This window comes from Phyllobates terribilis, unplaced genomic scaffold (assembly GCF_046119375.1).
Source record: "Phyllobates terribilis strain yellow unplaced genomic scaffold, ASM4611937v1 Scaffold_5__5_contigs__length_657084704, whole genome shotgun sequence".
NCBI lineage: Eukaryota > Metazoa > Chordata > Amphibia > Anura > Dendrobatidae > Phyllobates > Phyllobates terribilis.
Window position 1 is genome coordinate 385,857,369 of NW_027362765.1, and position 12,292 is coordinate 385,869,660.

At 43.6% G+C, this 12,292-nt stretch overlaps 1 long non-coding RNA gene across 1 annotated transcript; it reads right to left on the reverse strand.

Annotated features, from left to right (window-relative positions):
* Positions 1-3,255: 3,255 nt before the first annotated feature.
* On the reverse strand, positions 3,256-5,185 carry LOC141271211 (uncharacterized). The gene is made up of 3 exons (XR_012321862.1): positions 4,869-5,185; positions 3,817-3,888; positions 3,256-3,714 (listed from the first exon to the last, which is right to left on the reverse strand). It is a non-coding gene; the product is annotated as an uncharacterized lncRNA (long non-coding RNA).
* Between the last annotated feature and the right edge of the window lie 7,107 nt (positions 5,186-12,292).

The window sequence follows — 12,292 nt, forward strand, 5'->3', positions numbered from 1 at the left end:
GAAAGTTTTGAAGAAGGCACATAATGGAGGTTGGCACGGCGTGAAACTCGTGTTTGCAAACTATCAAAAAGCAAGATTCAAATCTGTATCTCAAAAACTGCAAAACCTGCCACTTGATTAAGACTGTGTTATGATTGCCTATATATTGCCCTGAGAGGAGAATCCCCAGATGGGGCTATGCTGCAATTTTTGTGTGTTCCTGTTGGTGCCGCAATTCACCACTAGAGATAAGCAGTGTTCAACTAGAACTGTTCACCAATCTCAAATTCGAGCTGTTTTGGGCGGTGTTCGAGTCGTTCGCCGAACGCGAACGATTTGCAAAAAATTCAGCTGTTCGAGGTTATGTTCGATAACTGTTCATGCACCAAAAGCGTGTCCTGCATGTCTGGCGCTATTTAGAGCACCAATCATGCAGGGATTGTCTGCCACTCACTGTAATGCCACAGCCATGGTGGTTGTGGCATTACAGTGGCTGCCCAAATCGATGGGAACAGTGCCAACAGTGAAACATGAAAAGCTGGCAATTCAGCAGCGGCATACACCGGTACCTGACAATTTAGAACAGAAAGAATAGAGTATCACACATAAATTAGATAGATAGAAACATGTCAGTCACATATATAAGAAGTACAGTGACAGTGTTGCTTACTGTACTTGTCATTTAGTGTTAAAGGATTTATTTAAAACAATATTAGTGTTTTCATGCACCGTCTCTTTAAAAAAGCCGGCCGGCAATTCAGCATCGGTACCCGACAATTTATAACAGAAAGAATAGAGAATCATACATAGATTAGATAGAAACATGTCAGTCACATATATAAGAAGTACAGTGATAGTGTTGATTACTGTACTTGTCATTTAGTGTTAAAATAAAGGATTTATTAAAAAAAAAATTGGCATGGGGTTCCCTGTAATTTTAGTCTCTAGCGGAGGTTAAGCAGACGGCTGAGGCAGATGTTTGAAGCCTGGGAAGGGGGTAATACCCACGGAGCTTCCCAGGCTACTAATATCAGCCCCCAGCTGAATACCTAGCCTTTACTAGCTATTAAAATGGGTTACCCCCAAAAAAATGACTGTGGGGTCCCCCCTATTTTAATAGCTAGCAAAGGCTAGGCAGACAGCTGGGGGCTGATATTAATAGCCCAGGAAGGGTGCCATGAATATTGGCCCCCTCCCAGGCTAGAAACACCAGCCGTCAGCCACCCCAGAAATGGCGCATCCATAGGATGCGCCAATTCTGGCACTTGGCCTTGCTCTTCCCACTGCCCTGTAGCGGTGGCAGTGGGGTAATAGGGCTGGGGTTGATGTCAGCTTATAATGCCAGCTGACATCAAGCCCAGGTTAGTAATGGAGAGGCGTCTATAAGACACCCTCATTACTAACCCCATAGTCAAGTTAAAAAAAAACACAAACACCCAGAATAAAGTCCTTTAATTGAAATAAAGACACAATTCTTTATTGTTCTAAATTAAACCATACTTACCATCACGCCCATTCCAGCTGAAGCCAACGATCTCCTGCAATAAAAGAAAAATAATAAAGCAACATCATCCTTACCTTCCCATGGTTCCCAGGACAGCTTCAGCTCTGCTATATTCACATGACAGGCTGGACCGCAGCAGAACGCGGCCATCCAGCTTGCCATGCCGCTGAGACTGAGAAGCGCAGGCATGCTTGTGCTCCTCAGTGTCTCGCTGTGACGGCATAAAGATGAGCCGGGGTCATGTCCAATGAACTCAGCTCACCTCATGCACGTCACTTTATTCTGGGTGTTTGTGTTATTTTTAAACTTTGACTATGGGGTTAGTAATGGGGGTGTCTTATAGACGCCTCTCCATTACTAACCTGGGCTTGATGTCAGCTGGCATTATAAGCTGACATCAACCCCAACCCTATTACCCCACTGCCACCGCTACAGGGCAGTGGGAAGAGCGAGGATAAGTGCCAGAATTGGCGCATCCTATGGATGCGCCATTTCTGGGGCGGCTGACGGCTGATGTTTCTAGCCTGGGAGGGGGCCAATATTCATGGCTCCCTTCCTGGGCTATTAATATCAGCCCCCAGCTGTCTGCCTAGCCTTTGCTAGCTATTAAAAAAGGGGGGACCCCACGTCATTTTTTGGGGGGGTCCCCCATTTTAATAGCTAGTAAAGGCTAGGCATTCAGCTGGGGGCTGATATTAGTAGCCTGGGAAGCTCCGTGGGTATTACCCCCTTCCCAGGCTTCAAACATCTGCCCCAGCCATCTGCTTAACCTCTGCTAGAGACTAAAATTACGGGGAACCCCACGCCAATTTTTTTTTTAATAAATCCTTTATTTTAACACTAAATGACAAGTACAGTAATCAACACTGTCACTGTACTTCTTATATATGTGACTGACATGTTTCTATCTATCTAATCTATGTGTGATGCTCTATTCTTTCTGTTCTAAATTGTCGGGTACCGATGCTGAATTGCCGGCCGGCTTTTTTAAAGAGACGGTGCATGAAAACACTAATATTTTTTTAAATAAATCCTTTAACACTAAATGACAAGTACAGTAACCAACACTATCACTGTACTTCTTATATATGTGACTGACATGTTTCTGTCTATCTAATCTATGTGTGATGCTCTATTCCTTCTTGTCTAAATTGTCGGGTACCGGTGTATGCCGCTGCTGAATTGCCGGCTGGCTTTTTTAAAGAGAGTGTCTTCTGAGCAGTTTGACAGCTTTTGGACTCCTTTGAGGGTGTTTTCTATGTGTTTATATGTGTTTTTCTTTGCCTGCCATTGGTTTTAACGGTGTTCTAAGGTGTTCGACGAACCGAACCGAACCCGAACACTACGGGGGTGGCCCAACACTATTCACCACCTGGTATATTTCTTAATACCATACAATTAATAAAATCTTTTTGGCCAGCTAGACATGGAACTGTTTAACACTCAATCACGATAAGGAGTTTCACATTCAGCCAACTTATCTGTGAAGAAGTTGATTAATGGATGTATATTGTAAATAATTCCATATTGCTATGTATGATCCTGCCAAAGCAAAGAACAAACCTCAATTGCCCAAGGCTGCAGGAGATTGCTGCCGATCATTCATATTATGCAACCAACAAGGATATTAACTGTTTACTCCTTAATTGTTCTACACTCCAAGACATTTTACCATACAGCTACTATTAGCAAATATGATGGCATTATTTGCTGCTATAAGGGGTGAAACGTTTTGGTTCAAGTTAGAGAAATCAATGTCACTTAATGGATATTTATTGTATACAGTACAGACCAAAAGTTTGGACACACCTTCTCATTTAAAGATTTTTCTGTATTTTCATGACTTTGAAAATTGTACATTCAACTGAAGGCATCAAAACTATGAATTAACACATGTGGAATTATATACTTCACAAAAAAGTGTGAAACAACTGAAAATATGTCTTATATTCTAGGTTCTTCAAAGTAGCCACCTTTTGCTTTGATGACTGCTTTGCACACTCTTGGCATTCTCTTGATGAGCTTCTAGAGGTAGTCACCGGAAATGGTCTTCCAGCAATCTTGAAGGAGTTCCCAGAGATGCTTAGCACTTGTTGGCCCTTTTGCCTTCACTCTGCGGTCCAGCTCACCCCAAACCATCTCGATTGGGTTCAGGTCTGGAGGTGGTGGAGCAATTTCAGGTCCACCATTTTTCACGTTTTTGTGGAGAAAACTGCGTCAAAAACTTTTCCCTGTTGAAGTTCGGTAACATTAAAGAATTAATACTTCTATATTATATGTTTTAAAAAAATATAAAAAATATATATATATATATAGAAGTTCAAATCACCCACCTGTCCCCCATTAAAAATCAAGAAATAAAAAATCACACGTATTTGTCATCGCTGCGTTCGTAACATTCCGATCTATCAAAATATAAAATAATCAATCTGATCAGCAAACGGCGTAACCAGAAAAGAAATTAAAGCACCAAAATTATGTTTTTTTTCATAAAAACGATCAAAACATCATGTGTACCCCAAAATTATATCAATAAAAACATTGTCTTGGGCAAAAAAAACAAGCCCTCACACAGCCTCATATTCCGAAAATTGAAAACGTTACGGCTCTCGGAAAATGGTGTCACAAGTGATTTATTTTTTTTTCTGCAAATTTCAGAATATTTTTTCACAACTTAAATAAAACAAAAACTATACAATATTGATATCTCTGTAATCGTACTGACCTGGAGAATAATATTATCAGGTTATTCTTACTGTAAAATGGAAATAAAAAAAAACCTAATTGTGGAACTGTTTCTTTTTTTCACTCTTTCACCACATTTGGAATTTTTTGTTTTTCTGTTTTCCAGTTCATCACATGAAAAAATGGATGATGTCATTCAAACGTACAACTTATCCCGCAGAAAAAAAGCCCTCATACGGTTATGTTGATGGAAAAATTAAAAAAAAAAAAAAAGTTATGACTTTTGGAATAAGGGGAGGAAATAACCAAAGTGCAAATATGAAAAATTGCCGCATCCTTAACGGGTTAAACATCAAATTAATATAAGGACTTGAAAATTTGAACAGCCTTTCTTTTTTTATTGTTTTGTATTTTTACAAGGGTCGGAGCTCTGTCTTCAGCTCAGCTTCAAATACTTTTTCCATTTTCATCAAATTTCTATGTACTTAGCGCCCCTTAGTGGTGGTTGCAGGAAAACCCTGACTGTCAAGAAGCTTTTTTTATATTGATTCACAGTTGCTTATATAGTGTTAACTACAATGCAGTTACATGGGCAGCTAAAATATAAACTACGCCATTGCCCTGGAAGATTTTCGCTGCTTTTGTTGAGATTATATTTAAATTATATCTCCAAGAAGATCAAAGTTGAGATTTCACTGACCTATTTCTTGGCATTGATATATGAGTCCACAACGAAATCCAAGAAAATGTAAACCCCTTTACAACCTGTGACGTCTTAGTACGTCACAGGCTACCTACCCCGGTTCAGTGAGGGCTGCTGCGCTGAGCCCGCACTGAACCGAGCACATGTCAGCTGATTCTTACAGCTGACATGTGCCCGCAACAGCCGCGGATGGAATCGCGATCCACCCACGGCTGTTAACATGTTAAATGCCGCTGTCAATCTCCGACAGCGGCATTTAACGCGCGCTTCCGGGAAGCGAGTCCTAGGCCCCGCCCATCGGCGACCCCCATCACGTGATCGCGGGTCACCGATGGGTGGGCATGACAACCCAGGGTCTGCAGCAGACGCCTGCGGTTGCCATGAGCTGGTCACTATGAGCGCCACCTAGTGGTCGGCGCTCATAGCACAGGACCATTTCTGCTGCATACAGGGGATCTGCTGATCCCCTGTATGTAGCAGAGGTGATCAGACAGTTGCTGCTTCTAGTCTCCTATGGAGACTATAGAAGCAAGCAAAAAGTAAAAAAAAAAAGTTTTTAAAAATATAAAAAAAATTAAAAAAATATAAAAGTTTAAATCACCCCCCTTTCGCCCTATTCAAAATAAAATATAAAAAAAAAAACTACATACAGATATTTGGTATCGCCGCGTTCAGAATCGCCCGATCTATCAATATAAAAAAAGAATTAATCCGAACGGTAAACGGTATAACGAGAAAAAAATTCTAAACGCCAGAATTACGTTTTTTGGTCGCCGCAAAATTGCAATAAAATGCAATAACGGGCGATCAAAACATCGGATCTACCCCAAAATGTTATCAATAAAAACGTCAGCCTGGCACGCAAAAAATAAGCCCTCATACAGCCCCAGATCCCGAAAAATTGAGACGCTACAGGTCTTAGAAAATGGCGCTATTTTTTTTAATTTTTTTTTTACCAAATTTTGGAATTTTTTTTCACCACTTAAATAAAAAAGAACCTATATATGTTTGGTGTCTACGAACTCGTAATGACCTGGAGAATAAGAATGGCAGGTCAGTTTTAGTACTCAGTGAATGTAGTAAAAAAATAAATAAAAAACAACTGTGGTATTGCACTTTTTTTGCAATTTCACCGCACTTTGAATTTTTTTCCCGTTTTCCTGTACATGATATGGTAAAACCAGTAATGGCGTTGAAAAGTACAACTCGTCCCGCAAAAAATAAGCCCTCACATGGCCATATTGACCAGAAAATAAAAACGCTATGGCTCTGGGAACAAGGGGAGCAAAAAACGAAAATGCAAAAATGACAAAACCCATGGTTGCGAAAGGGTTAATAACATGCATGTATGTAACATGTAAGTATTGTATGTTTGAACTTTATATGTTTGCATATATGTATGCACTATGTGTGCATACAGTGGGGAAAATAAGTTTTTTATACGCTGCCAATTTTGCAGGTTTTCCCACCTACAAAGAATGGAGAGGTCTGTAATTTTTATCGTAGGTACACTTCACCTGTGAGAGATAGAATCTGAAAAAAAAAATCCTGAAATCACATTGTATCATTTTTACATGATTAATTTGCATTTTATTGCATGAAATAAGTATTTGATACAATAGAAAAACAGAACTTAATATTTGGTACAGAAACCTTTGTTTGTAATTATAGAGGTCAGACGTTTCCTATAGTTCTTGACCTAGTTTCCACACACTGCAGCAGGGATTTTGGCCCCCTCCTCCATACAGATCTTCTCCAGTCTCCAGATCTTTCAGATTTCGGGGCTGTCGCTGGGTAACACTGAGTTTCAGCTCCCTCCAAAGATTTTCTATTGGGTTCAGATCTGGAGACTGGCTAGACCACTCCAGGACCTTGAAATGCTTCTTACAGAGCCACTCCTTAGTTGCCCTGATTGTGTGTTTCAGGTCATTGTTATGCTGGAAGACCCAGCCATGACCCATCTTCATTGCTCTTACTGAGGGAAGGAGGTTGTTGCCAAAATCTCGCAATACATGACCCCATCCGTCCTCCCTTCAATACGGTGCAGTCGTCCTGTCCCCTTTGCAGAAAAGCATCCGCAAAGTATGATGTTTCTCCCACCATGCTTCATGGTTGGGACTGTGTGCTTGGGGTTGTACTCATCCTTCTTCTTCCTCCAAACAGTGGAGTTGATACCAAAAAGTTCTATTTTGGTCTCATCTGACCCCATGACCTTCTCCCATGCCTCCTCTGGATCATCCAGATGGTCATAGGCAAACTTCAAACGGGCCTGGACATGTGCTGGCATGAGCAGGGAGTCTTTGTGTGCCCTGCATGATTTTAATCCATGACAGCGTAGTGTGTAACGGTAATCTTTGAGACTGTGGTCCCAGCTCTCTTCAGGTCATTGACCAGGTCCTCCCGTGTAGTTCTGGGCTGATTCCTGACCTTTCTCTGAGTAATCCTTACCCCACGAGACGAGATCCCCAAACCGAGGAAGATTGACAGTCATCTTGTAAGCTGCTTGCCTATTGTCCTGTAGCCCATCCCAGCCTTGTGTAGGTCTACAACTTTGTCCATGGTGTCCTTAGACAGCTCTTTGGTCTTGGCCATGGTGGAGAGGTTGGAGTGTGATTGATTGAGTGTGTGGACAGGTGTCTTTTATATAGGTAACGAGTTCAAAAAGGTGCAATTAATACAGGTAATGAGTGCAGAGTAGGAGGGCTACTTAAAGAAAATCTAACATGTCTGTGAGAGACAGAGTCCTTGCTGGTTGGTTGGTGATCAAATACTTATTTCATGCAATAAAATGCAATTTAATTATGTAAAAATCATACAATGTGATTTTCTGGTTTTTATTTTTAGATTCTGTCTCTCACAGGTGAAGTGTACCTACGATAAAAATGACAGACCTCTCCATTCTTTGTAGGTGGGAAAACTTGCAAAATCGGCAGTGTATCAAATACTTATTTTCCCCACTGTTCTGTATATACTATGTAAGCATATACAGATGTAGCAGCTGCAGACTTGATGGCTGCGATTTCTCTTATTTGCTTTTCATTAAAAGTTAAGTATGGGCACTCTATGCAAATAATGTAGCGTGATGAGCTATTAAAGTAGCATAGCATTTAGATGTAATATTTATGCGCATTTTATGTAATATGCGCAGTATGTATGTATATAATATGTAGATATGTGAGGTTCTACTTGCACCTCATTTTTTTCTGCTTTTAGTATTTCCATCTACTTCAAGCCCCATAGCTTATTTCACTAACTTTTGTGACAACTCCTCCTTATTGGATCCTAGAAAGGGATTGGTCCGTATTGAGGCTTCCAGCATTGCTGAACTAATTACTCTTCTCCTCTCCTTCTCCATTTTAGGTAATAAGCTCAAACTTCTTTCTCTTGTACAATTGAAAATTGAAATAATGGAAAGGGATATAATAAAATACTAAACGCATATAAATCTGCTGTGTTGCTTGACGATATCCAATGGCAATGATGATGTGGAACAAGAGTGGTTTTATTAATCTACACATTTCGAAACTACTTCATCAGGAAATAAACCACAATGAGCTTATACAATTGAGTCAGAGTTGCAGCGGGACAGGTAGATGCATGTCCAGTGACCACAATAAAAGAGGAGTTTGCCTTGTAAGGTGGTTGTGCTCTAGGCTGGGCAGGTATTGGCAGGGCCGGCATCAACACCCGGCGCACCTGGGCAAGTGCCGGGGCCCTGAGCAGGCGGGGGGGGCCCACTCACCATCGGGCACCCCGCCGCGCTATGGGACCTGTGAGCGGTGCGGTGCCAGTGTCAGCTCCCACTCCCCCCCGCTTGCTCAGGGCCCCGGCAGCCGGCACAATGCTCACCCCTCCCCGTGCCTCCGCAACAGGTCCTGTCTCTTCCGCCGCTGCTGCACTGTGACGTCTCAGGTCAGAGGGTGCCGTGACATCTTTCCACCACGCTCTCTCCTGAGCAGTCACAGCGCAGAGTGGGAAGACGCCGGCGCGCGTGAGGAGTCCGGAGCAGCGGCAGCAGGTGAGGAGTGAGGTGAGAATTTCATTTTTTTTTTTTATTGTATGGAGGCATGGGTCATTACTGTATATGGTGGGGTGGGGGTGTACGACATCCTGCATGGGGCATTATAAGCGAGGGGGAGAGAGGTGACATCCTGCATGGGGCATTATATGGTGGGGTGGGGGGGTGACTTCCTGCATGGGGCATTACAAGAGGGGGGGGTGTGACATCCTGCATGGGGCATTATAAGGGAGGGGGGGTGACATCCTGCATGGGGCATTATAAGGGGGGGGGTGACATCCTGCATGAGGCATTATGTGGGGGGGAACAGCCTGCATGGAGTGTTATATGGGGGCCAGTATCCTGTATGGAGCGTTATATGGGGGTCAGTATACTGTGCCGGTTTCTGAACTATTGTGGAATTTACAATAGATATCACTCATGTAATGTAAGAAGTGAAATCTTTGGCCTTGTACTATATATATATTTCTCTGCCGTATCTGTGCATCATGAATCGTGGTATGTGTTAAAGTGGCCCACTGAGACTCTTTCGCCCAGGGCCCACAAAAACCTGGAGCCAGCACTGGGTGTTGGGATCTGTATTTGTTCGACAATCAAAAAGAGAGAGCTCTTCACTTCAGTACCAGATGTTGAGGTTCCAGTTCAGCCTCTACAATGTGCAGGTGAGCAACAGCTATGACCAGAGCTCCACGTGGTGACACCCTGGTTTGGTGTAAGTACTGGATCATTCTGAGTTACAAGGGGCTCAACAACTGGCATATGCCACAATAAGCTTATACATAGGAATACCATCACAAGAGGAATGGGAATCCTCCCTATGTATGCCTGCAAAGGAAGGTCAATCTCAAAGCCAGTTAGTCCCCCGATGTGTCCCTAGACCGTTCAATACTTCACGGCATGTACTGGTACATGCCTGTGTAATGCAGGTGTCTGGATGCAACGCAGAGAGGACAAAAGACAAGAATGGTATAATCCTAATTAAATGCAATAATAATTCTAAACAATTGGTGATAATCGCAAAGTAAATCAACCAGGAACTAAATAATAAGATTGAAATAGCAATGAAAGATCTTCACTATATAATGCTAATGTTCTCTTTACAAAGGTGGTGCACCCATTCACGGGAGTTACCATGTAAGTTCTTCCTGCTAGCACAGGTCACCGGGTTTTCCCGCTAGGTCACAAGTCTTTCTGACAAAGACTATTAGAGCACCAACCGGCCCCCTCCCAACATTTTCTTTTAATGCCAGCCTACCCCGATACCCAGGGGTGGGATTCAAATTTTTAACAACAGGTTCTGTGCTTGTGTGTAGGAAAATCACACCCATTTTTAAAGCCACACCCCTTTTAAGCCACATCCATTTACACATACCTTTTCCTCAAACATATACAAGTAGGGGTGCAGTCAAACAGTAAGCTGAGGTACCTAACTTTACCACAAAAAACTGGAAAAATGTATTGACTCAAGTATAAGCCTAAGGTGGGAAATGCAGCAGTTACTGGTAAATTTCCCCAAGCCTGGTATGTATGGCACCCCTCATCCCACAATCCTGGTACGTATGGCATCTCTCATCCCCCAATCCTGCTATGCATGGTACCCCTCATCCCCCAATCCTGGTATGCATGGCTCCCTCACCCCCAATCCTGGTATGCATGGTCTCCTCATCCCCCAATCCTGGTATGCATGACACCCCTCATCCCCAATCCTGGTATGCATGGTCTCTTCATCCCCCAATCCTGATATGCATGGTCTCCTCATCCCCCAATCCTGGTATGCATGACACCCCTCATCCCCAATCCTGGTATGCATGGCATCCCTCATCCCCCAATCCTGGTATGTATGTCCTCCTCATCCCCCAATCCTGGTATGTATGGCCTCTTCATCCCCCAATCCTGGTATGTATGGCACCCCTCATCCCCCAATCCGGTATGTATGGCACCCCTCATTCCCCAATCCTGGTATGTATGGCCTCCCAATCCCCCAATCCTTGTATGTATGGCCTCCCCATCCCCCAATCCTGGTATGTATGGCACGCCTCATCCCCCAATCCTGGTATGTGTGGCCCCCTCATTCCCCAATCCTGGTATTTGTGGCCCAATCACTTTACACATTAAAAAAAATAAACACTTATACTCACCTTACTTCTTCACCTCTGCTCCAGTGCTGTGTCCTGTCTGCCAGCAGTTCATGTCAGCATCTGAGCAGCGTGCGCTCTCAGATGCCGAGGTGAGCTTCTGCTGGCACATTCACTCCTCTCCATGCCGGGACTATGGGCGTGGAGAAGAGTGAATACACTTTTCTCTTTAGTAGCGGGCACTGTCAGCAGGAGCCGTGGCTCAGCGCTCCTCCATGCCCGGTACTATAGAGAATGAATATTCCCTCTTCTACACGCCCATGGGAGTGGAGAATAGGGAATATTCATTTCCCTTTAGCAGCGGGCACATGTGGTAGATGCAGGAGCGGCTACTGGTGTGCCTGCTCCTCCACCACCTCCCCCCAATACTCACCCATCCTCCTCCTTCCCCCGCTGTTATGGGGCCCCACTGGAAGCCACTGAACCGGATCACGGCTCTGGATCTCCCCAGTTCGGGACCTGGACCTAGTCAGGTGGTGACCGGTACCTGAGTGGTGTAGAATTTCCGCTGAGGCCTGTAACACTGGCCTTGGTGCCCTCCCTGGTCCCGTCTCTTCCGCTCTCCTCCTTGGCGCCATAACTGCCTGTGGTTTGGTGCGCAGGCCTTTTATATTCAGGAACAACATCCTGCGAGTCACCTGATCAGGTCCAGCACACAAAGTTGTTCCCCCTGCAATTCTTTCGGTACAACTCGGTTCCACCTGATTTCGCCTGGCCAGCAGATGGCAGTCTTTCTCCACTATTGTCACATCGCGCAAGGGCTCTTCAATGGTATCACTGCTTCCTCTTACACCTGCAATACCGTGCAAACCCTCTACATCAACACAGAACTACTCTGTTTAAACAAACTATAAAGTTTATTATCTGGAAGCACAATTGTCATGGCATCTGCAAACGCAGGTAGTCCATTCTTCTCCCTGCCAGGTAACATCCTTCAACGCTGACTCTTGCCCCTCAACATTGAGTGCATCTTCTTGACATGGAACAATAAGTTGCAGAAAGAAGGCAGCAAAATCCTCAGTTCTGTAAGTGAACAAAAGTCTGCCTGATCATGGCCAGAGACACAGAAGGAAGAAGGCATGCACAGATAAAATGTTAGAACCATACCCTAAAATCTGCAAAAAACTATCCAGGAATGGTTTAAGGAATATGATAAAAGAGTTCAGTGTTGACTTGGCCTCCTTCCACACCTCAAGACCTCACATGTAGTTAACGCAATTTTTCAAAGTTTTAACTTCGTATTGAGGCATCAAAACCTTCTTGAGTGA